At 40.8% G+C, this 26731-nt stretch overlaps 1 pseudogene; it reads left to right on the top strand.

Moving 5' to 3' along the window:
* Positions 1-17324: 17324 nt before the first annotated feature.
* LOC111179348 (large ribosomal subunit protein uL30 pseudogene) lies at positions 17325-18625 on the top strand (annotated as a pseudogene).
* Positions 18626-26731: the final 8106 nt, after the last annotated feature.

Raw genomic sequence — 26731 nt, 5'->3', positions numbered from 1 at the left:
TGTTCCCCAAACTTTACTTCGTCTCCCCAGGAGTTTTTTCCCTTTGTTTTCAACCTAAGAGGGAAGAAGTGATCTTGGCTGCTAAGAAAAAATACAACATAAAGGACACCCCCCCATTCACAGCCCATCAATAGGCAGGAGATTTCCCCCACGAAAGGGAGATTAGGGGCCACTGATGCCAGCTCGCGGGACTCCTGCACAGCGGACGTGCACGGCTGGCTGGCTGCTCCCTGGGCTCCACGGTGGTTCAGAGCCCTCGACTCCGCTCCTGGGCAGGGACTGGCCCACCAGCCTGGTGATCAGCCTGGCTGATCTCCCCGCTCCAGGACCCGGAGGGGAATTAGACACCAGACGCCCCATGCTCTCTTTTGTTTAGGAAAAAGGAGAGAAAGAGAGAGAGTGAAAAATAAAATCCTCAATCGTTTAGTACAAGTCATTTTACATGCTGGGATAATGAAGTATAAAAATGCCTTCAAAGAACTGATTTCCTACTTTTAACTCACTGCCAGCCAAGCTCTTTGTGAGGCCTCTCTGGAACATGCATTCCCCTCCCACTCAAACAAAAGAGCTGCGAATTCATTAAACTATTTAATTATGCCTTTTTATTTTTCTCCATTAGCAAGTCCTACCAGCACAAAGTAAATAAAGCTACCGTGGTCTTTCCCCAGCAGACACACTGACTGTTTTTATTCTTTATTCAGTTTACAATATAAAGGGCTATTTTTCCCCCTCCTCTTATTCTTGGCGAGTTTCCTGGTACAAACCCTGTAAATAGAAGCACCCAACTGTACATGCAATGCATGAAGCTAGCGCAGGAGCATTCAGCATTGCAAGCACATAGCCTAGACAGCTTTCAAAGTACCCGCAGCCAAAGGCAGCCAAACAGCACTTTACAGCCAGGCGCGGAAAAAAATATTAGTGGTTTTTTTTTTTTTTTTTTATACTCTAGTAAATTTGCTTTTTACATCTATTTCTTTTCAGAAGGGCTTGTTATTGAGCTCACTGTCCACAAATTCCATTGATCTCAGGCTGTGACTCAATCCATATGCTCACGCTTTGACACCAGCACAGCAAGCAAGCGATACAAATCCTGTTCAGGCTACAAACTTATTGATTTTATAGATTTCCCCCAAAGTTGTGATAATGATATATCATTGTTAAATTTGGTAGAACAAACTGCTTTCCCAATCTGTCAATGCGAGCATGAAAACCAATTCACAGCCTTGTTTAGAAGGCTTTCCCATCAGAAGGATAAGTTCAACCAAAGGAAGCAGACCACCGATACCTGACCTCTAGCACCAGCTTGATGTATGATTCCTTCCTCGCTGCCCTTTTCCGACCCATAGCCCACTGGGCTGCCAGACTCATGCTTACCAGTTACAATTATCCACAGTGATACCTCCCCAGGATGCTCAGTATTAATTATTAACAGCTGGGAGCATGCTGCTTGGGTGACCCACATCAGTAGGTTTTAAAAGACAGTTTGGGTAATTTTAACATGCTATTCAGATGCACTTGGATCCATTAGGATCCTGGGATTATTGACTTTAATAGGTCAGAAATTCTTTTTCTGCTCTCTCCCCCTCACTTTTGGGAGTCAAGGCAGCTGCTTCCAGCAGGGGGCAGACATCAGACAACATTTCCTTTGAAAGGATACACCTTCCAGTCTGAGCTGTGATGGGTCAGGTGGCACCTCTCAGCTCATGTCCTAGGTATGGGCTAGATCTTGAGTTTTACCAACCTGGTAGGATTTCATTAGCTTTACTTCTCCCCAGGGTGTCTGTGACTCTTTTTCTCAAATCATGTCCCCAGGTGTCCATCCATTCAAATACCCTCTGGATGACCCCACCTTCTGACTCACCTTCTGCCTGTGCATTCAAACGTTTCATCATGTGGAGACGTCTGCCTAACTCATGTCAACACACGTGTTAACCTTCTATTCCCAACTGCTCCATCAACAGGAATACGTTTTCAACCATTATAGGGTTATTTCCTTGGGTCATGATGATTGGGATTATTTTGGATGTTTCCAATGTGTCTACTTCCCCTATTTCTAAATCTTTAGTACTTCTGTAGTCTCCTTTTTTCCCCTTGTCTCACCATCTGCCCTTTCCTGCTTTTTACTTTCTTACTTGCGGACTCCCATGGGCTCCTCTCATACCCCAACCCGTTAGCCCTCTTAGCACTAACGTAAACAAAACAACAAAACCATCAAAAACTCTGCCAGTCTCATCCCCTCAGATAAAATCCAGGTCCCCTTCTCTCTCTCAGAACCTATCATTGCCTTCAAATAGTGCCTTCGGTTTCTCTGCTGCCTCTCTCCCCAACAAAATTGCAACTACCTCTTATTTAAGGAGTGTCAACCCCCAATCTATAATACCTGCTTGTCTTAAACTGGATGACATGGGAAATGTGGTCTTGTCAGATCATTTGTCAGATAAAATTCCAACTACTTGTATCTCCAACTTTTATTTTCCCCTCATATACGTTGTCAGTTCCAACATGGGCTGAAACCTAGGTTTCCTAGAGTCTCATGTTCTATAGGAAACTGACTTTGATAAATAGGATCCAAGACCAAATGAGATCAAGCAGGCTGGTACCATATAACCATGGACAGACCTACTTGGCCTTTTCATTCAAGTACACCCAGGCCTAAGCTTGCTGACCTTCTTTAAGCTAATAATAATGTACATCTTCATGACTTTAATTTTGGCAATGGATTTTCATACAACTTTCTCACAACCTGTGACAGAGCATAAGGAGGCATCACCTTCCTCATTTCATAGATGAAGACACCAGGACTGAAATGCATTATGGGTCAAGTTAGTAAGTAGCAAAGCTGTTCTTTAAACCTAAGACTTCTGGGCTCTGAATTCAGTGGTCTTTCCAACAGAGCACATTTCCTCTCGATGTTAGTTATTTTAACAACAATCTTTGCATTCTAGGTACACCACTTCCTCGACCCGACACATCAACTGAAAAATTATTTCATTGACATCTTTTGTTATTTTTAATAGCAACTGTCTCATGACATGTCTAATTAATTTTAGGGTCCTCCTGCTAGGAAATAAGGTTAATATAGCAGTGGCCTGCAAGAATCATCATTATGGAAATGGCTCCCATTTCCTTCTGCAGTTCAGGAGTAGAGTGGGGTGGGATGGGCAGGAGTCATAACATTATAGAAAAAAAACAGTCCCTAAAGGAACTTGTAATACATTATCTTTTCAAAGATCACTAAGATGAGAGATTTGTAAAGGGAAGAAAATTTCAAGACAGCCCACACATACGAGATTGTTTATAGTCATAGATCCAGTATGGAATTCCCAAAGTCCTTACAAGACAGTTTCCAGAAAAGCATCAGAACAATAAGTCCTCAGTCAGGAAATCAACAATTAAGTAGGCTGGCTATTCTCTTTAATCCATCCATTGCAACTTCCAAAGGGTTTACTGGGGTAACTCGACTACGGGGTTTCCCACATTGGAAGGGCAGATAGAAGGATGCACCTTCCCGAGAGAAGAAGCAGACAGTTAAATTTTTACGATGAATAAGTTCCCCCCTCCCCCAGAAGTCTTACTCTGAACACACACACACACACACACACACACACACACACACACACACACCAAACCGCCCTCCTGTTCATAATTGCATTGGTCCAAGTGTGCAGAGCCTTCACACAGAATGATGGCTTCCCCTGTCTGCTGCATTTGTTCGGCTCCTTTGGGAGGAGCAATTTACAGAAAGCATTATCGATTTTTGCCATAATAGGTACAGAGATGCCTCACTGTCCCTACTCAGCTGGCTCGCTCTCCGCATCACAACTGTCAAGCCAGTTTGTGAAGCTCCATCATTATTTTTTTTTCAAGTAAATCCATCACAAGCTCAGGGTGGGGGGAGGGGAGGGAAGTGATGAAAATAAAATTATTTTCACCTTGCCATACGAAAGAATGTTCATGTCCTTCACTGGAAATGAGTGCAAGCACCATAGACTGGCAGAAAAATAAAAGGAGGGAAAGGAAATTTGCAATACCAGAAAGAAAACCAGATGAAAGACAAGGAAATCAAGTTGGGACCTATTTGAAATATTTTTAATGCAGTTATACGTGGGTTCCAGCTCCCTGTCATCCTCCTCAGGGGGCCTAAAACACGTGCAGGCATTGTCTTTAGTGTGGAATAAAGGGAAAGCAGACACGGATTCATTTGTTTATTTGGTTATCTACTTGTGTGCATCACGGAATGGAATCCGCCTTAAAATTCCCTTCTCAATAGACCACTGGGCTTTACCAGTGACCACCAGTTCCCGCTCTACTTTGTTCCTTTGTGCCAGAAGTTTCCTGATCCCCCCCCCACATCCACCCCCCCCCCCAGCCCTCACTGGCTGTTCACTGGAGGCCTCCACCATTTGGTTACTGATCAGCATGTGAATGGAAATACTTCTTAATTGAAATATTTTTTAAAATGAGAAAGAGTCTCTTAGAAATCACATGGAAAATAAACAGAGGGGGAAGCTACACTCAATATGTTACTGATGCTCAAACAAGCCTTTTGATATTCATGATCCGCCTTGATTGGTCATTGGTACCCTCTTCAAGCAGGTCTCCAGGCTTGGCGAGGGAGGTCAGAGCTTATCTTCCTTCATCTGAGGGTACGGGCTCTCCTGTCCCCCAAATTCCTAAACACAGCCTTGTTGGAGGCTCGGAAGATTTAACCCAAGAACTGGCTCTGGATCTCATTCCCAGGTCCTTAGTTCATTAGCCATGAAAAGTGATAGCCACTTAAGATTTTTATGAGACGTTGTTCCAAAGATGGACCACAGAAAACTGCACAATTACACAGCACTTTGCACACAGCCCGCCAGCCTCTGGCTCAGACCTAAGTAGCTCAACAGCCATCAAACTGCAGAACGCAAAGTGGCCAGTTTGCTCTTGGTAAAAGGTGAGGATGTGGTGACGTTTTGTTCCAAGTGGTGCTTTCTTGAAAGGACACACTTATTTTGATACAAATCCAACACCTAACCGAGTATCCTTTCTACCCGCCCCCCCCCACAGCCGCAACCTCTCCACCCTACAGCTACAAGAACAGACCCTTAAAAGCACGCAGGTCCCTCCCTTTCTCAGAGCTCCTATTTGGCAGGAACATTTGCAGACAGAGAAGTTGAGAGGGACTGAGGTCCAGCTGAAAGAGGCAGACCTGCGATCCATCTGGACACTAGCCTTCTGGGGCTGGACGTGAACTGAATCATTTTGAAAACAAAACCCAGTCCTCCTCTATCAGATCATATAGAAAACACATTGAAATCAGGGCAAAAAATGGGATTAGTCCCATAAAACCTGTAATTCTGACTGCAGCTGCCTGATTCCTTGTCACCCTTAACACCATATACTCAACTGTGATGCAGCATGGCAGTGCTCACCAGATTCAAAAATTCTGTGTAGCAAGAAGGAGAAACAAGAATCTTGGTGATTTTGAACTTTCACTTCTAAATTGTATTTCGAGACTCCCATCGGAACATGGGGTCTAAGTGATGCTATTCAAGCCCTGGTATCTATCCCACCCAGAGGAAGATTAACTATGAGACCCTGGGAGAGACCATGGCAAAGATGCGTACGGTTTGCAAAACTTGCAAACTCTTATAAGATATGCTAGGTAGTCAGTTAAGGCTACTGTCTCTTTTCACGTTGATTTTTTTACACTTCCTCTCACATCAGGTGGCACTCAAGTGGCCACCGGCATTTTGTGGATCTGGTTACATTTAGTTTGGCTTTAGAGAAGTATACTTATTTGAGGTTCACAGTCATGTCCATGAACACCTAAGTCATTGCTAGCCAACTCAACATAGAAAAATTCCAGAAACACCCTGCTCCCAAAAGAGTAGCTAATGTTCCTGGCACAGAGACACATACAACTACACCAAGAATGACTGGATGATGACCTACTACAGTCTTGTATGAGGCAGAACCTACTGTATTAAGGGTGTTACAGACATGATTTCATTTAACTTTTACAACAATAGACATTTGCTGTTTCTTTCACTGTTGTTTCCCCAATGACTAGAACACTGCCTGGTACATAGTAGCTGTGTAATAAATATCTGGGAAATGGATAAATAACCCATAGAATAATGGGCAAGAACATTAAAATAAGATTCACAAAGAAAAAATATAATGGACCAAGAAATGCTAATAATCAATGAAGTAGAAAGTAAGATAATATTTTCTATTAACACATAGACAAAGTTTTGTTTCATTTTTTTAGATTTTATTATTTTTTATTTTTTTTTAAGTCTTTATTGAATTTGTTACAATATTGCTTCTGTTTTATGTTTTGGTCTTTGGCCACAAGGCATGTGGGATCTTAGCTCCCCAACCAGGGATCGAACCTGCACCCCCTGCATTGGAAGGTGAAGTCTTAACCACTGGACAGCCAGGGAAGTCCCTGTTTGTTTCATTTTTAATGACAAATGCTAGTGTGAAAAAGAAGTTCAGATATGGGTTACACGGGCGTAACCTGGTACAACCTCTCTGTGTAACCATCTGGCCATATTTATTACACTTTTAAAAATATTCATACTCTTTAACCACAAATTTCAGTGTTTGGGAATTAATCCTAAACATCGGGATATTATGTATAAAAGTTAGGTATGAAGATTTTAATCACAATATTATTTAAAAGAGAGAAAAATAATATATAATCTAAATGTCCATTTTGGTGGTTAGACATAATGGTGACATAAAAGTTGGTCCATTCACATGATAAAATGTCATAGAGCTGTTTAAAATCATGCTTTTAAAGTAGCATCTTATGACATAGGAAAATACAATAGTTATATTTGTACAATTTTGTGATGTCTATAAGACTATACCTATGCATTGAAAAAAACTGTAGGAGACTACACACACAGAAATATAAAGAGGGGTTATCTCTGTGCGTTAGTAGGGCTGTATTTTCTCAGTGGTCCTGAAGATGCATGCAAGGAGACACTCTTTGGTTCTCGTGCCAGAGACCCAATCTCTAAGAGAACAAAATCTTGATTCTGGAAAATGTGCATGGGCCAAGAGAATTTACTACTAGCTGGCCTTGAATAATGTCACTGGTGAATTACCCAATTTTGATGGTTCATCCATTTATTTACTCATTCAAGAGCTAGTAAACACTTCCCATATGCTTAGGGCTCAAATAGATACTGAGCCTATAGCTGTTAACAAATGAACAAGATCCCTGCCCTCATGGAACTTACATGCTAATTTAACAACAGACAATAAACAAGTAGCATTCACATTCTGCTCAAAGATAATGATTCAAAGAAACCAAGGACGATGATGTCATATTCAGTTGGTTGACAGTGCCTTGGAGCACTGTTCATTGGACACATGAAAAATGTAGAGTGAATTAAAAAGTTCCAACTGTCATAATTCAATTTCAAGCTATCTGGGACACCAACACCATTTTCCTAAAATTAAGCTTGACTTTATGAACCAAGAAGTCCTCTCACACTTGGCTCCAATTCATAGGCAGCAAAATTAAACTTCTTTCAAATGCACAAGTTCTTTTCTCTCATCTCCCATTCAGAGAAGTTAGTTCAAAGTGCAGTAGGCAGAGTATGCCATGAAATACAACAACATGAAAATCAGATATGCCCAAATCTCCAGAAAAGTACATTTTTTTCTAAGGAGGAACTAAATTGTAAAGGTGAACCAAGTGGTAAGCAGATTCTGAATGGTGATATAAACCATGACACATTTAATGAAATTGCCTCCAATAACCTGGATAAGAATGACTCACAAAGAAGATTTGCAACATTTCTGTGCAAACTGGATCTAAAGCAAGGACAGTCTATATCTCTCTGGAAAGGGTATATTTTAAAATGTTTTTAAATCTGTTCAAATAATACGAGAAGATGCAACCAGATATTAAGAGAGCTTGGCATTTCTCATCTCTTTCTAAGCAGAACAGTTGAATCGTATGGTTCTTGAATTTCCAACTGTCTCAGTATTGAACTCATGGATGCTCACGTGGCTGCCTGACACCTATGTGGTTGTAAAGCTAAACGCTGAAGCGAGATGACATGGTTAAATTGTTCTCCCTTCCACTGATGACACCAGAACTTGTCATTCATTTTACCAAAGTGGCTCAATGTTGCTTCACACTGATTATCTAATAGCACCCATTATGAGGAACATAGCCCCAGCCAGCCATAAAATCATCTTCCACTGTTGATTCCCTGGACAGTTCACAAATGGTTTAGACTGGGAGTACAGATGAAATGAACTTGCGTTTACGTATAAGAAGGTTACTAGAGATCCAGGGAAGTACAAAAAGAAAACCAAGCAAAATAAGATATTCAGAAGGTAGGTTCTACAGCTATAAAGATATTCATTCCGAATGCTCTATGGAAAGTTCAGAGTGAGAGATAATATGAATGTATAACCATCAACATTAAATTGTGCCACAAAACACAATGCTACTAAGCCATTAAAAAATGTTGCTGATTGGTGAGTAAAGAAAAATGTTCACAACGTATTATTGAAGTGAAAACACACACTATGACACAACACAGACAGTAGGATTCCAAACAGATATACAATTAGAAAAAATATAAGAAAGGTATACACCAAAATTTTTACAGTGGTCATCTCACAGAAGTAGAAGTGGGGCAATCGTAATTTTCTTATTTTTGTATTATTTTGTAATAAAAAAGACATATGTCTCCTTTATGTGACTTAAATAATTATAGGCCTAATTGGTCATTGGATAAAACCCAAGAACACTCCAGTGATGTAGGTAGTTGAGTAGGCGGGACAGTGGTGTTAACAGGTGGGAGAGTTTTGGCAACGGTCTGTAGATCACCACTGATCTGTGATGAAGCGTTCACTAGAAAATTAGAAAAGAATGGATAATTTCATGATTTTTTTCATAGAAATAAAATTATTCACCTGAAAGGCTATTATTAAGTCTGAGATTGTTTCCTTCCTACTCTTTTGGGGGGGTGGGGTGGGAATTAATGTCCTTTCTTTTATGAAACATGTTGGCGATAGTAAATAGTAACTGTGTCTGCTTAATACCCTTTCATAGCAAAATAAAAGGCTGACAACTCCTGTGTCAGCTTCCAAAGCTTAACACTTTTGCTAGTTCTAACAATTCAAATGTGGGGACTAATTATTTCTAAATGGAGCATTTCTATTTATACACATTTTATCAGAACAAGATTTACAAACCTATTGTCCTTAGGCAGAGTATACCCTGTAGATGAATTTTGTTTACTTAAAATTGGGAAATTTCTCATAAACATCCCTTTACTGGGCTCACAGTTCCACAGAGCACAAGATGCTGTAGTTGAGGACTCACTGTTCCTTTGGTGGGCTTGGAGTCCCCCAGTTTGCTGCAGAGAGCTGCCTGGCTCACTTTGGCCACTTTTGGTATCTGCCTGGTCCTTGTAGGCATTTGAATCTGCTACCCTTTTAGGAAACACACTAATGGCCTGTTTTCAAGAGAGGACATTAGGGGATTATGGAAGCCACATTCTGTTTAGTAGGATTTGAGAAAACCTAGCCCCGGCTCTTCTGCATAGCAACATCTTGGATTGGGGTCCAAGAGCTTGGCATCACTGATCAAAATTCTAGCAGTGGCCTTTCAGCTGTAGCCAGTAGCCATGGCCGGAAAGCAAATCAAATACAAAAAATAACCCTCAAACATTCCTTGTATTCCTCCCTCCACCCCTGCCCCCACCATCCCCTGGGGGGACGCCTTATTTAAATATTTTCTTGCCTTGGCTTTCTCCTTCACAATCACTCATACCATAAAAATAAAGCAAGAAACACCAAGAATTTTAAACACCTCAGTCTGTAATGGGATTAGAGCATCTGTAAGGTGTAAAAAATTATTTCATTGTTTCCTATAAACTGGCTCCTTCCTCACCAGAAAGAGCCTCAGTCAAGATGTAGAAAGCAACTTTTTAAACAGCGTGTATTAAATCTGACAAACATCTGGTCAATCAAATTTACAGCAATACACAGGGTCTAATAAAGGTTTATTTCTTCTTGAAGAACAAATTTAAAGATTTTTTTAAAAAGCTTTTATATATAAAAAGAAAACTAGACCTGCATTTTTGGCCCAGACTGATTTCAAATGCTCTGTGCTTTGCCAAGCCCAGCCACTAGGGCTCTGTTTCCTAGAGGCAGCAGCAAAGGAGACATGTGCTCAGGCTTGCAGGCCAACAGCACTCCTGCATCACAAAGGAAAGTACTCAGTGTGGCCCAGGAAGTGCTAAGTTTGAAGCTGACTGCGGTCCTCAGCGGGACAGGGGCCAAGGTGGCAATAGGGAGCCCCAAGGAAGCCAGGATCATCCATCTATCAACACCATTTCTCAGCATTGCTACCTCCTTGTGCATGTACGTGTTGAGGCTGGGGGATCAGGGAATGGGTTTGGAGCACAGAGTACGAGAAGGGAATGGAGAAGGACGGAGGAGCTACCTAAGCCCCTCCCTTTGTTCCCTTCTCTAATTCTCTCAAACCAGCAGCTCTTAGGAACAAGGTCAGGACATGATTTAAGCTACTTAGAAGAAGGCATGGGCAGTGGTGCTGAGAATAAAACTGAGCTCGCCCTTCAAACCATGAGTGATTGGGGTTAAAGAGTAGGACACCCACTCAGACACCATACCTCTCAGTGCCTGCCACACCCTTGTACCATATGCTCACCAATACTCTGCAGTAGCTCCATTAGCCACAGCACAATGGGGATGATATTTTGAAAATATTAAACTATTTAATTTTTTCCCCTTAGGTGGATTCCTCTCACCATCCATTAAATAAATGTATTTCATTGTTTCAGGGGAAGGGTGGATAGGTAAAAGCACCCCTTGATGGAGCTAAGCCTGGGGGACCCAAATCAATTAGCCACAGAGGAGAGCAAGTGTTGCAGATGACAAAGAGAAAGCGAGTAACAGATCAGATACAAGTACCTTGAATTCCCCTTTGGGGTCAAAACTCCAGAGAAAAATCGGGAGTGAAGAGTGATAGAAAACTTCATATAGTGTTACTGCCAAAGCATTGTTTAGAAATGGTTGGAGGAGGTATTTAAAAAGATGGAGTAATACTCTGTAATGACCTATATGGGAAAAGAATCTTAAAAACAGTGGATATATGTGTATGTATAACTGATTCACTTTACTGTACACCTGAAACTAACACAAAATTGTAAATCAACTCTACTCCAATAAAAATTGTTTTAAATTTTAATTTATTAATTAATTAAAAAGATGGACTAGAAGGAACTTTTCAACCTCAGCAATTTAGGCCAAATACTTCTTTGTTGTGAAGGTTGTCCTATGCATTATAGAATGTTTAACAGAGTTCTCGGCCACTACCTACGATGCCAGGCAATCCATGCCCGCCTCCCCAGTGGGACAACCAAAAATATCTACAGACATTGCCAGTGTCCTATATCGAAGGGGCAAAATCACTCCCTGCTGAGAACAATGGGACTTGAGGTAGCACCCTAGCTCTCAGAGCCTGTGCAAGTATCAGGCAATATAGGAGCACCAGATGCCTCGAAAGGAGTGGACAAGTAATTAGTGAGAGAACTGGTAGACCGGAAGATACCACACATGGAGGGGACCAGAGGCAATGGTGAGGCCAAAGCACACCAACTAGACCCGACTAAACTTCAGTAGGCACAAGCACTGAATGTGAGGAGCCCACCCAGGCCACCCTTGCCGTAGAGGAGACCTAAGTATAGCACACGTACCGAGGACCCTCTCCTGTCGGCTGCCATTGAGAAGACATAATTCTTCCTAGTACACAGAGGCCACCGGGACAAAAGAGGTGTATCAGATTAGATGATTCACAAAGAGAGAAACAACCCTCCTGAAAGGGTGACTGAATCGTACATTAACCCAGTATGTACCCTAAACAGAATGAATATGACCTAGAGACTGTCGTCAAGGACTGTGGCACGTCAAGAATAAGATGAGACCACTTACAATCAGAATCATAGCAAGTGTCCAGGGCCCTCTACACTTTGTTCCAGATTTTCTTATGCTCCCATTCAGTTTCTAGGTTTCAGCCCCTGACTGTGGCTAGTAGCTCTACTTTTGACCTTCAACCTTAGGATCTGCTTTTCTCTCTCTTCCAGCCTTGGGTTTCACTGTTTATCAAAGAATCATGGAAACCTCTAATGTGGAAACTCCCTAGGACATAATACAGTGTCTGGTGTTCCAGTTGAACCATCCCCTTGACGTTCAAGGAAGAACCCCATTGCTACAGACTTTTCTGGATTCACAGTAGAAGAGCTAATAAGTAAACCTTCTAGAGCTGTACTGCCCAATATTAGCCACTGGCAGCATGTAGCTATTCAAATTTAAATTATTTAAAATTAGACAAAGTTAAAATTATAGCCCTCCAGTCACTATTATGGACAGAATTATGTCTCCCCAGTTCATATGTTTAAGTTGTAACCCTCAAAATCTGAGAATGTGACTATATTTGGAGATGAGATCTTTAAAGAGGTAATTAAGTTAAAATGAGGTCTTCAGGGTGGGTCTTAATTCCATCTAACTGGTGTCCTTATAAGAAGAGGAAACTAACACACACACAGATATACCAGGGATGTGTGTGCACAAAGAAAAGACCATATGAGGACACACAGCAAAAAGGCAGCTATTTGCAAGCCAAGGAGAGAGGCCTTGGAATGAAATCAACCCTACCAACACCTTGTTCTCAGATTTATAGCCTTCAGAACTGAGAGAAAATAAATTTCTGTTGTGTAAGCCACCCAGTCTGTGGTATTTTGTTATAGCAGCCCTAGCAAACTAGTACTGTCACACTAGCCATATCTCAGTAGCTGCATGGAACTAGCAAGAAGTTCTACAGGAGAGCACCACTCTACACCTAATGACAGCTGCAATAAAAAGAAAATAAAACTTGATGTGGCCCACCATTCAACCTCATACGCGATAACTCTTGTGATTTATTGGCAGTCGTGTTGTCTAATTAACGTGTCTCTTCTTTTTGCCTCTTACATTCAGTTAGAGCTCAAATAGTCAAGCAGAGAACTTGGGACTCTGTAGCTCCTTCCTCCGGCTCGTGACAGTTTTCACTCTGTATGTAACAAGAACCCTGTATGTCTGCTTGCGTATCACAGTGGTAATACCCACCATCACACACACATACATACTTTACCTTAAGGCTAAGAAGAGCTAATAATCCTCCTTACCCCCAACACACATACACTGAAACACCCACAGAGTTACGACTGTACTTAATTCTCAAAACCACGTAAACCAAGTGTACCAGAAGCTACTGGTGCTTTCCCTGGATCCCCTCAGGCCATCCCAGAGGTAATCAGCAGAAAGTTCCCATACACATAGCTTCCTGCTCTCTCTAGCCAAGGTGGTGGGTTCAGGACAGAAGAGAGGCATGAAGTGCTACGAAACTGATGCCCAGTAATGACCTTCAAATAACAAGAGGCAGAAGTTACAGATAAAGAGCTTTCTTGTCCTTCAAGAGTCTCATTATCAAGGATGGTCTATGTAGCCTCTGACGACCCCCAAAAGCATGAAGCTGCAGTTGCCCACAGTACTGACCTACTTTACCACATCCCTCATGGGCTGTCTTCCCTTCCCCCACTCCCTCCCAGCACACCTGGGACCATTTTCTGTTTGGGGTGGGGTAACCCCAACTAAGACATCATGAAAGACTTGGCACAATCTTGACAAACACAAAGGATAGGAACTGAAATTTACACACAAATTTTAAATGTTTTTGACACCTTTAGACTGAAGATCTGAGGGTAGTTATTTTTTTTGTTTGTTTGTTTGTTTTTTTACCATAGACACTGTTGGGTCCCTCTACTCAAGAAAGAAAAACATCTAGAATTGCTTCTACAGTATAATCTACAGGCTGCCTTGACCAAGTGTCTCACCTGGCCACTTTCAGGATAACCAGAGAAATAGAAATAGGGTAATTTCTCAAGACTAAACTGGACAGATCAGTATCAACGCACAGAAGACTGATTCTTCTGCACGATTAACAGAGAAGGCTGCCGTGGAACAAATTGCTATTTTTCTGACTCTCTACAAGAAAATGTTGAAAACCTTGATGAGCACTGAAAGAACCCTTCTCTGGTGATAAATGCAGAGGAGAGAATGCTCAGTAAGGAAATGAGAATAAGAGGTAAATTTGCTGGCACTATCACACAGTTCCATTCATGATTTTGCTACAGCTCAAATTATATTACAACAAAAATGACTCTATCATTAATTGTGTAATACCCTCCCTCTTACCAAAAAAACAAAGTGTGAGTCTCAGTGGACAGTTTACTTATGTCACATAAATATCCAGTGCATGACGCATAAGAAAGCCAACAGTTGCTTTTAAGAGATTTGACTCCTGGAAGCTAAGGAGAGTGGGCAAGTACCCAAAGACATCCAAATTCCATATGGTTTCTGCCTCTCTCTGAAAGTTGGCATCCGGTTCCCAATTGTGCTCTTCCCAAGAAGCCCACTCCATGCACAGCTCAAAGGAACTTAAGCCTCATTCATGCTAATGAGTCTCTTTATTGGTCCAACAAAATGGAAAGAACTTTGAAAGCTTGATATTTCCAGCTATATTTTGTTTGAAACAGAGAAACCAAGCATCAGGTAGTAGGAAGCTCAGGGACAAACTTCCATGGCCACCATTTTTGTCCCATGAGAGCAAAACAGGCAGAGGAATTCCAAGAAATAAGACACAAAGCTGCAAGCTCTACACAAGACTCAGTGGAGGCCCTGGACCCTCTCCATAGGTGTCGCTGTGGTCCTGTCCAGGGCTTAGCGGAACATTGCCTATCTTTGAGAGGAAAGGCAGCTAGGAAAGAAGAGTGAATACTTGAAAATTAATGATGTCAGTCTGTCTTCATATATCAAGCTAATTTGAAAGGGCTTTAATTTTCTTAAAGGATAAAAAAAGGTTTCTTTGCTAGATTAAACTTGCAATTGTCATTCATATATTGTTTATAAGGTAGTCATCTCTTCGCTCTGTATTTTTTTGTTTTTGATTTTGTATACTAGTTAGCAGTGAAGACTTGTCTGCGTGTATCAGAAGGAATAAAGAGAGAAACGTCCTTAACTGTCAGTTTTAATAAGAGGAGTCAACATGCCTCTATTCAGGTTAAATATTGTCCTGTCACATTTCAATAGAGTCAACAGATTTTTTTAAAAGAAAAGTCAAAAGCACTGTGTATGCAAAAAACCCTCCCTGTCATAGAATGTCAAAGCCCTTCTTTATCTGGGGGAGGGGCGTGGAGGTAGGACAGAAAAATCTTTTGTAAAATGTGAAAAATTACCTCTCATAATTGGTGCTGACATAAAAAAGGGTTGTTTTTTTTTTTGTTAGAAAAACAAAGAAAATCTCTAATTTAATAATCACCTGCAAAGTGTTATTGTGATGGGAACAAAAAACACACAATCAAAGTCATCTTTTTTAAGTAACTATAGTGTTTTTAGGCAATCACTGCGCTTTACAGCAGCTCATACACATAAACCAACGATGTTCAGAGTGGAGAAAAGCTACTCCAAACTCCTCAAGGAAAGTTTCTGAAATAACCAGGCTACAATAAGAAAATGTAAATGGGGCATTATGTTCAAAATAAAGCCAAACAAGAGTTTTTAACCCAAACCACGTTCCTCTAAGAAGCAATCATTTAGGCGTAAGTTGCAAGAGAAAAGCCATTCTTCGTAGGAGGCCTAAAGGGTTAAAGATACACATTTTGGATTGATGCACTAGAGAGAACTGGGCCTACGTTGAGTAGATAACAATTCGTAAAATAAAGTAGCGGAACAAAGTCATCTTTCTGTTTCAAATGCCTGTCGATTTGTTAAAAGTGTGAACTCTAGCTGCGGTTTTCAGGATTTGATATGTTTTTTATTTGCTGCAAACACTGTAATTTTAGAAATTATTCTAACTCTGAATGAAACTATTTCCATTTAATAACCATCTCTACCAAATAGGTCAGTGTGAGTAATATGTGCAGCTTTCTAGACTAAGAATATTCAGAATAATCTCAAGTCTGATAATATCAGACCAAACGGGATCCACTCTCCTAAAAACAGCAAAGAAGGCTGACTCACAATTTCAGCATTTACTTATGGTTTCACTGCGGCCTAGTGTTTCCTTGGAATGGTCTCCTTACCAACCGAGGAAGATCAGAGTTGAAAAAAATCTACATCAAGTCCTTTAAATTAGAAATAAAATAAACACACAAGCAAACATTTTGCCTTTGAGTAGGGTGACCATATTTTCTGATTTGCCCAGGACAATCCCAGGTTACTGTTATCCTGGTGTCCCATTTGTTTTAGCACTTGTTTTAGATTTTTCTCTTATTAATGAAGTATCATTAGTCACAACTGCATTAAAAAATAATCCAAGATGGATCTAGTAGATCTGCACTTTGCACTTCCAACTTCTGCCATGGTATTGTTTACTTGTGGATGAAATGTATATGTAGTAATAGAATTCTCACATTAGCACATGGCTACATCAGAGAGATGACCACTGTTAGCCCATATCTCTTTCCTAGACACTTTCCAGGGGCAATTCATTCCTCTCTTTCAAGGACAACTTGCAGAGTAATCGCTGATAAAATAAGCACTTAGGAAGATCTAACTCCTCTGGTTTATGATGGTGGTGAGAGAAATATTTGTCACTACTGCCTTTGCTGGATTCTTAAATGCCATAACCCATGCCTGTAAGATGTACAAAGGTGGTGAGGTCAGCAAGAAAAGTAGAAAATTATAGCAGTCTTGTCATGGATACTATAAGAGTAGTCTGTGTGCTTTTACTATTGGGTTATCTCCTTCAGTGTATGGTGAGAACCTACAATAACATATTTATTTATTTATGTAAATATTTGACAATACTTTTTTATTTTGCAATAAACTCTAGCCATCAGTGAGCTCAAAGCCCCCAAAAATACATATTTAAAGAAAACTTAAATTCTGAATTTCTACTGCTTAAAAAGCTGGTGTGAGCTTATAACTTGCTTGACATATGTGTTAACATTTACCATCCACCATGGAGAGATCATAGTGATATCACTGACTACAAGAAAAGCAAAAAATATAAATCTGCTAAAGAAGTATTGTATTCTACTTAAAAAGTTAGTAGTTATTCAAAGAAAACTATACCAAAAAAATTATGATTTAATATGTAAAGCTACAGAAGGTTCAATTGCACACCACTCTATCAACCATGACTTTTCATTTAGATCAAATGACTCTTTTTTAAATTTCACTTATATGAGATTTTAGTTGAAATAGATGCTAAAATTTACATTTTATATAGTCAAAATACATTAACTGAAGTACAAAGATTTTTTGACTAAGCTGAAGTAAAATTAACTTTTTAAAAAGACATTACCATGACTGTATGATTTTTCTTTCTTTGCTGCTCATCATTATTACCTTTTTTTTTATCAATTGGATTTTAGATTTGATATTTTGAAGAATTACCTTAAAAATCAAGCTATTTGGCCTCTTTTCTGGCTGGAACCATGGAGGGTGCAGAAGAGAAGAAAAAGAAGGTTCCTGCTATGCCAGAAACCCTTAAGGAAAAGCAAAAGAATTTTGCAGAGCTTAAGATCAAGCACCTAAGAAAGAAGTTTGCCCAAAAGATGCTTCGAAAGGCAAGGAGGAAGCTTATCTATGAAAAAGCTAAGCATTGTCACAAGGGATACAGGCAGATGTACAGAATTCAGATTCGAATGGCTAGGATGGCAAGAAAAGCTGGAAACTTCCATGTACCCATGGAACCCAAACTGGCATTTGTCATCAGGATCAGAGGTATCAATGGTGTGAGCCCAAAGGTCTGTAAGGTGTTGCAGCTTCTTCGCCTTTGTCAGATCTTCAATGGCACCTTTGTGAAGCTCAACAAGGCTTCAATTAACATGCTGAGAATTGTGGAGCCATACATTACAGGGGATACCCAAACCTGAAGTCAGTAAATGAGTCTATCTACAAGCGTGGTTATGGCAAAAGCAACAAGAAGCGAATTGCCCTGACAGGTGTGTTGATTGTTCGATCTCTTGGTAACTATGGCATCATCCTCATGGAGGATCTGACTCATCAGATCTATGCCATTGAGAAGTGTTTCAAAGAAGCAAACAACTTCTTCTGGCCCTTCAAATTGTCTTCTCCACGAGGCGGAATGAAGAAAAGACCACCTATTTTGTAGAAGGTGGAGATGCTGGCAACAGGGAAAACTAGATCAACAGGCTTATTAGAAGGATGAACTAAGGTATCTGCCATGATTTTGTAATCTGGTCAGTTAATAAACAGTGACTGCCTTTAAACTGAAAAAAAGTTGACCTATTTGTTCTACAATGGTATTAATTATGTAGATAAATGAGTCCTCTAAATTTTGGTTGCATTTTGTTCAAAATCACTCTGAAAACCTTAATCAAGTAGTCAACAAAAGAATACCAAAAAAATACAGCATGAAGAATTCAGTGAATGACAATTACTGGAAACAAAATTTGTATATAAGAACACATTAAATTTATCCCCAAAAAAGCGTGAAGGAAATTTAAACATATTAAATGATGAGAGCACAAATAATGTGCAACATTTTATTTTAAAATTCTATAAACATGCTTTAGAGTATCTCAAACTGTGCAAAGCATATTTTGATCGAGAGCTTCTTTAAAAATCATATAAGTTTATGTTTTTAGTGATGTAAAATGAAATTGAGAAAGCCTATGATTTTGAGGCATCTTAATTTGGCGAAACATTCAAAAGAATTACAAAAAGACAGATAATTTGATGAGTTTTACCTTACCAATTTTTTATCACAAAAAGTTTCCCTGAATTAAAGCAATAATACCTGTATAAATATTTTGGTTGAAATATATACGCACTTCAGTGTGACAAAAAAAACTGAAGCTATATTCCAGTTAGTAAAATTTTTCTCTGAGATTATCAGAAACTTCAGCATCTGTAGAGAGAGTAATTTTCCATGTATAAGTATCATGGCTTACAACGATTAGTAAATTAAATGTAACAAGTTTCAAACAAAAAAATGCAACTTTGAAAGTTGAACAGTGACACTTTGCTATTTACCAATAAATAAGGTTCCTGGAAAGGTGCCTTCTCCAGAGTGTGAGGTCTCCATTACATTTCTGTGTGCCCAGAGATGTTCCCTTTTGAGTTATGTCATTGAGTGACTTTGTGCTGTGTCACCTTAACTAAGCAAGAACTATGGTTGCTTTCCAGCATCCCCTTCCTTGCAGAGTTTCGAGTTAGCATCACCCACAAATGACATTTTGTGCAATATTTGGAAGGCAGAAGCCCAGCATTTTCTTTTTCTTAATGCTCTAAACATTGGTGCATCTGGTTGGGTACCAGGCAAAATGACAGCTCATATACATTGTCAGGGATCCACTAGCTCACCCAGGTGATGTGCAGCAGCGCTTGGACCCACAGTTCCTCCAGCTCCTGCCCGATCTGCTCCTTCAACTTCTCACTCCTTGACCAAGTGCATGCACAGTTCCTCGGTGAAGGGTACCATCTTCTCTCTCCAGTCATCCAGTCTCTTTGAGATTGGAAGTGGAATCCCTATCTGTCTCTGACCAGTTTCTGCTCATGGATTCAGTTATTCTCATGAGTTTCTAGTTCATTCTCATTCCTGTCCATTTCAAGCTTTTTTTTTTTTTTTTTTCCAACTGCTGGTCAGACTGACCAATGGCAACTTCAGTTCCAACACTGGATGCTGAGGCAAGAGCCTACAAGGACCAATCCATCAGCCCCCACAATTGTGTAAGGTCTAAACCCCATAATAAATCCCTCGTTCTAATCACTCAAGATGGTTTGCTACTCTGATTGAACCTTGACACATCATCCGAATTCTTCAAAACCAGGTAGTTCCTTAAATTTTATAAGCCACTGCCAGATACAAACACTGAACTTCATAGCCACTTCAATGATTATGAAATTGCTTTCAAATGATATCTGGCAAATTGAAATAAAAATGACTGAAGGGGGCTTCCCTGGTGGCGCAGTGGTTGAGAGTCCGCCTGCCGATGCAGGGGACACGCGTTTGTGCCCCGGTCCGGGAAGATCCCACATGCCGCGGAGCGGCTGGGCCCGTGAGCCATGGCCGCTGAGCCTGCGCGTCTGGAGCCTGTGCTCCGCAACGGTAGAGGCCACAACAGTGAGAGGCCCGCGTACCAAAGGGGGAAAAAAAAAAAATGACTGAAGGAAACACAGAAAGGAAAACCAGAAAATGCACTGCTTTTTTCCTTCAAAAAGAGGAAAGTTCATTCCTCCACGGAGAATAAAGCCCAAAGGGAGGGGTCGCTGGCTCCCTTGCAGGGATCTAATCAGATACCAATGAATTCCTCCTTATGAGAACATGTCACTGCATTTCACCTTTGCACATTTTATCAGGCAGTCCATTCATTTAGTGGTGTATCCTGGCAAAACTGGAAGACATGTGGTCATCTTGAGTAGGTACTAGACCCAAACAGTGATGTCACTGCAGATCTTAAAGAATAATGTAAGTTAGGAGTTCTAAGAGATCTGGTATTTGTGGCAATGTATGCTTTATTCATTGTCAGTTCTGCCAGATCCCTACACCATGGGGGATAAAGAGAAGGGTGGACAGGAGCCCGAAGATGGCGATGCAGCCAGCTGTGTTCTGGGTTTTTTTTCTGTGGTATCCATGAGTCCATTTTGGATAATGGATAAATTTGTATGGCAAATACAAAACCAAACAAGGAAAACAATTTAACCTGGTCCTCAAGTTCTTTCTTCTTTATAGTCATCCCAAAGGGGATTAAGACAAACATCCCAATTCTCAGTTGCCTTAAAGTTGTTTAAGAAAATGTCTGGGCATTTTACCAGCATGAGGAGTAACATCAAGGCAATTTATAAAAAGATTAATAATTAAAAATCTTTCCCCAGAAAACGAATACCATACAAAAGCTATTCAAAACTTCAAAGGGTCCATGCAGGCCGCATATATTTAGCCCATTTGAGTTACTTCAATTTACTCTAGGAAAAGAGAAAAAAAATCCCAGAAAGCTGACATTATATAGTAAAGTTTCACGGATACGGGAGCTATTTCATCATTTTGTGTGTTCCCCTGGCTTTTCTAAGGTCTCTTTTTCCTGTGGTTTTGTTCTTGTGCTGCTCGTTAGCACCTCCCCCAAAGAGGGGGCAGGAGCAGAGAAAAAGAGATAACACTCAAATCTGACAATTTTATCAGTCAGCCTGTCAACAAGTTGAATATATACTGAATATACCCAGGAGGTGCACAGGCACTTTTTAGTAGCTCTGATAAAAGGTTTGGTGGGGGAGGAGGTCAAAACTAATGACAACATTGAGTTTTTTGGATTATCAAGGGATTTTTATTGATTTGTGCCCTCCACATCTCCATTAGTGCAGATAATCAAAAGTGGGGCAAAAATAATTAAGCATCTATAGAGCTCTCTTAAAGGAGACACTTAAAAATTTATCACTTTTATCCCCACAAGTTTAGGGACCTGTTAGGCAATTCAAATAGAAAACAAATTAATTTCCTTTACTCTGGCTAGTTTTTTAAAATCACACTGTAAGGAAAAATAAAATTCATCACAGCAGGTTCTCTAGCTCCCCAACAACCTTCTCCTTTCAGCCTGATTCCAGAGAGGCAAGACCCATGGAGAGGATACACCTGAGTGAAACAAGAAGCAAGATCACTGCCGCCAAAATGAGCTGAAGCCTGACAATGAAGGATTGAGTTTGCCACAGATCCACTAAAATTAACGGTGTGTGCTCTGCACATTGACGTGGACTTCCAATGAACTCTGCTGTCTGCACAGAGACACAAAACTCACCATCATGTCATGAGGCCATTCAACACATGAAGTTTGCTGAATGAAAAAGAAACAAGTAGGTGTTTTCTCTCTCTCTCTCTCTCTTAAGGGCATCTTAAAATTATTTTAAGCCTCAAGTTCCAAGGCAGAAGGAAAGATGATGTTTCGTGGTGAACAGCACCAGCTGTAATGCAAAACCCTTGGGATGTTTGCTCAAAGATGCCATGGTTGGTTCTGGCGTTCTGGAAAGTTCACCAGGCTCTTTACTGCTGTATGGACCCGTTTGGACCTGTTTGCACTCAAAGTCATTCACCCGTCTTCCCTGCATCTGTGTTTCCCAGGCTCCCAGGACAGCTGGCTTCCTGCTGGGGCTCAGCTGATAGGAGGCACTAGTGGGAGATTGCATGATGGAAGGAAAGAAAAATCAGAGTATTTCTCCCTCTCTTCCTCAGGTTGTACCTCCAGAAGCTTCCTCATCTCTCTGGCTCTAGCTCCCACCAGACAGGCCTGTTGTGGTTCTAACTACCATAATCCCCAAACAGCACATCTCCCTGTCCCTTGGCCAAGAAATGGTAGCGACTTCCTGGTGTTGCTAATCTTTACCTTGACTCACTGTTTTCTCAGCCTCTCCAGCACCTGCGCAACTGAATCTCTGAATCAAATTTGCTTCCTTTTGGAACCCTCCTACACTGTTGGTGGGAATGTAAGTTGGTGCAACCACTATCGAAAACAGCATGGAGGTTCCTCAAAAAACTAAAAATAGAGTTGCCGTATGATCCAGCAATCCCACTCCTGGGCATATATCCAGACAAAACTCTAATTCAAAAAGACACACGCACCCCAATGCTCATAGCAGCACTATTCACTATAGCCAAGACATGGAAAAAACCTAAATGTCCATTGACAGATGAATGGATAAAGAAGATGTGGTATATAATGGAATATTGCTCAGCCGTAAAAAAGAATGAAATAATGCCATTTGCAGCAACATGGATGAAACTAGAGATTATCATACCAAGTGAAGTAAGTCAGAAAGAGAAAGACGAATACCATATATCACTTGTATGTGGAATCTAAAATGACACAAACGAACGTACCTACAAAACAGATGCACAGACATAAAGAACAGACTGGTGGTTGCCAAGGGAGAAGGCCGGTGGGGGAGGGAAGGATTAGGAGTTTGGGATTAGCAGATGCAAACTGTTATACATAGACGGGATAAACAACAAGGTCCTACTGTATAGCACAGGGATCTATATTCGGTATCCTGTGATAAACCATAATGGAAATAATATTAAAAAAGAATGTGTGTATATATATGTAGAACTGAATCACCTTGCTGTACAGCAAAAATGAACACGGCATTGTAAATCAACTATCCTTCATAAAAAAGATTCCTTCTTTTAAATACCAAAGTGGTACTCACTTTCCTAGTTGGACCCTGAATGACACACTGGGTCAGGGCATTTTAGAGATTATTTTCTATCTTGACAGACAACTCAGTAGCTAGAATCCACTCTTTCATAATCTCATCTTCTGTTAGAATAGGGTTTCTCAACTTCAGCACAGTTGACTCTTCCAGCTAAACGATTCTCTGTTGTAAGGGGCTGTCCCATGCATTACAGGTTATTTAGCAGCATATTTAGCCAGGGCCTCTACCCAGTAGATGCCAATAGCACCTCCCCAGTCATAATAACCACAAATGCTCCTAGGTATTGCAAAATGTCCCCGGGGAGGGAAAAGTATCTCCCCCAGTTGAGAACTGATGCTGTAGGAGATAAGATGGCTAGAGTTCTGTGCACACACCTTTGCTGCTCCCCCCCACACACACCTAGTCAGCGAATGGGGGCTTAAGGGCATAGAAGGAAGGACCTCTGATTAGTGGGGCCCTTGGTGGCCTTTCCTCATCATTACCATGGATTCTTAAGAGGGTGGGAGCAAGGGTACCACAGTCCCCCAGTTATCTTGAGCTGTGTTGACTCTGAAGACAAAAGAACCAGTTATCTTTCTCACTGGGGAAGATGCTGACCTAGGCTGGGCTGTGGCTGTAAGGCCAGGGATTCTCACTCTCTCTCTTCCTTTAGGAAATTTAGAAAATGTGGAGACTGGAGCCTGCAGGTATGTGCTCTTCTCCACATTCCATGAACTCTCACATGTGCACTTTCCACTCTGCATTTTTAAGTCCAAACCAGCCAACTGCACGTGCTCAGCCGTGTTACGCTTCTTGGGGAGCATCAGCGTTTCCTCCTCCCAGTCCGTTCCCTTTCAGGAAAAGCTCAGAAGGTACAGCCGACACCTTCCACGCAGCGTGGTACCAGCCTGGTTCCTTGCAGCCTGTAATTTAATTAAATGTCACCCCTCCCCCAGGTATTATATTTCAAATGCAAATAACTTGGTAATGTAATATTGTGGCTGAGACTTTAAACTCAAGGAAATCAAGAAAATCAAGTTATGGTCGCTCTTAGAATTAACATTCCTCTACACATTCTTTGGGCCCTGGGCTTGCTTTGTGTTGCTAACTACCATCAAACACACACTGAAGTGACTGAATATTCATTCACTCAGCAGGCTGGGGAACTCTGGTCTCTAAAGGTTGATATTCTCCCCATTAAAATAAATGGCCCTTAAACTGGACTTCTGATGCTAGAGTAGGGGCTGTTGCTCAGAGCTATGAGTGACAGATAGGGGAGTTTTATTCTAGCCCAGATCCATTGCTGGTTAATTGTTCTGTGTCTTTCTTTGGCCCTTAACTTCACAAATCACACGAAAAAAGTGCCATTCACCTCCTTCAGCAAGATGCTATTCATAACAACATGGTAATCGTTTTACTGTGCTTTCAATGCCTTCAAAAAAAGCAAACTACATATGAATGCAAAATACTTTAAAGTTTACTTTAGACATTACATAACGTATTTCTGTTGGTGTTCTCCAGGCTGCGGTGCAGCGAGATGGTACTTGATGGTCAAAGAATCACCACACCCCAGAATCTCAGCCCACAATCAATCACTAAAAAAGCAGCCTTGGCCTTCAACTGTGTCCCTCATTAAGGAATACAAAGGGGCCAAGAAGTCAAACCACTGGGAAAAACGAAGCCTTCCCTGGAAGGACCCCTGAAATTACCTCCTGGTGTACATGACTGATTATGAGATGGCCATAGTATCTATGTGGTTAGGACTTTGAACAAATTTTTTTTAAGTAAGAACTTAAAAGGTGATTCCATTGTACTAGTTTGTAAAATGTTCTTATGGGTAGGGTATGAAAAGGCAAATATGGGCCACCTCCTTATCAGGTTAAGAAGTCATCACATGAAGAAATACCAGCTTTATAAAAATATCCACTTCACAAGTCAAATGGGGTTGTTATTCATACCAAAGTGGCCATTAGGGAAACACTGAGACTTGAGTTCTCTTGAGTTTCTGAATCCTGGAAGTCCATGTGCCTTCGGAAGCCCCTCTTCCTCCATGCCTCAGAAGTAAGTCAAAAACTTCTCTCATAGATAGATAGAGTCTCCACAGCCTCCTCCTTCCATGCTATGTGCGTGTTTACATGCTATGTCCAGATGCACTCAACTGCATCAGAGCCAACTCCGAGCAGCTTTGCGCAGTGGGCTGTTTTGTTTCTTACCATAGCCCTAGATGCACCGGTGAGCACCAGGGAAACTTGACCCCTGAGCTTCATCAAACAGGAGACAAAACGCCATTGTTTCCAGGACTATTGCATTTATTTACTTATCTCTGTGTTTATTTACATCCTTCTTTATTCTTAAGAGAGACTCATACCTGCTTCACAATTACAGAAAATAACACAAGGCAGCCTAAGTGAGAAATTGGGAAGGAGGGGGAAGAAAGAAAAATACAAGGGGTATAAGAGACCCAGAAATGGATGAATGCAAAATGGCACTGAGTCTCATATGCTTGTTCTGAGCAGACCACCAATTTGCTTCTAAGACTTTCTGGCAACAATGCCAAAAAGGGAAAATTTAATCACGTATGAAGTCCCCAGTGTCCACAAAATTAAAACAGAGCAGGAGAAGACAAGCAATTCTTGATGCTGAGATTAAGTGGGTCCCCATTCAGCAAGTATGCATCACCAATACCATGATGGTGAATCCATAACCCACTCAAATTTCCAAAGCATCAACCTAGAGCACCAATTCATTATTTAAATCTTTGAAGAAGAAAGCAGCCTTCCTAGGGCCTTCTTCCTACTGAGGTTACAAGCCACTGTTAAATATGCATATGGAACACAAACATATTCCTTGCCAACATACTTTCTCCAGTTCACTAATTTTAAACACCAATAAAAATAGTGTCTTAATGGAATGTCTCTAAAAGCACAGAATAGCTCCTGAATTATGTACAAAACAATGTTTCAAGAGGGTATACTCAGGGTATGATTATTGTTTCCATGGCTTCCATTAGATTCTCACGTGTCTACCACCCAAAAAGGCTAAGAACATTTCCACCACCAGCACTCGACAACTGGTTGAGCTCAGGACTTCCATGAGACCAAGGAAAAAATATTCCATATTGTGTCATTTTGATCCTTCAGTGACACACAAAAATCACAAGGACTTTTTGGAGGGGTGGGAGTGAATAGGGTCAATCTGGTTTGTGACTATCTGAAATGTCAGTCCTAGGGAATATATACAGCAGCTCCTTGTCAACATTTAGAACAAGGCTTACCATGTCAAGCAAGTCACCACTGTGGTCACCAATAATGGGGCAGAGTCAAGATTCTTCCTACAGAGCCAGGAATGAGCTCTGAGCAGACCCCGGTACCCCATCTCTCCTTGTCTAGTGGATGCTTATTATCATGAGAATCATGATCATAAACGTGACCAAGCAAAACCCCTAAGTGCACTCCCAATCAGGAAGCTGGCAGGCTCATTTTTTAAATTACAAATA

Source organism: Delphinapterus leucas, chromosome 20 (genome assembly GCF_059928025.1).
Source record: "Delphinapterus leucas isolate spDelLeu-1000000601 "Yukka" chromosome 20, BTC_Dleu_Yukka2, whole genome shotgun sequence".
Taxonomy (NCBI): Eukaryota; Metazoa; Chordata; class Mammalia; order Artiodactyla; family Monodontidae; genus Delphinapterus; species Delphinapterus leucas.
This window is presented reverse-complemented; position numbering and strand designations above follow the sequence as displayed.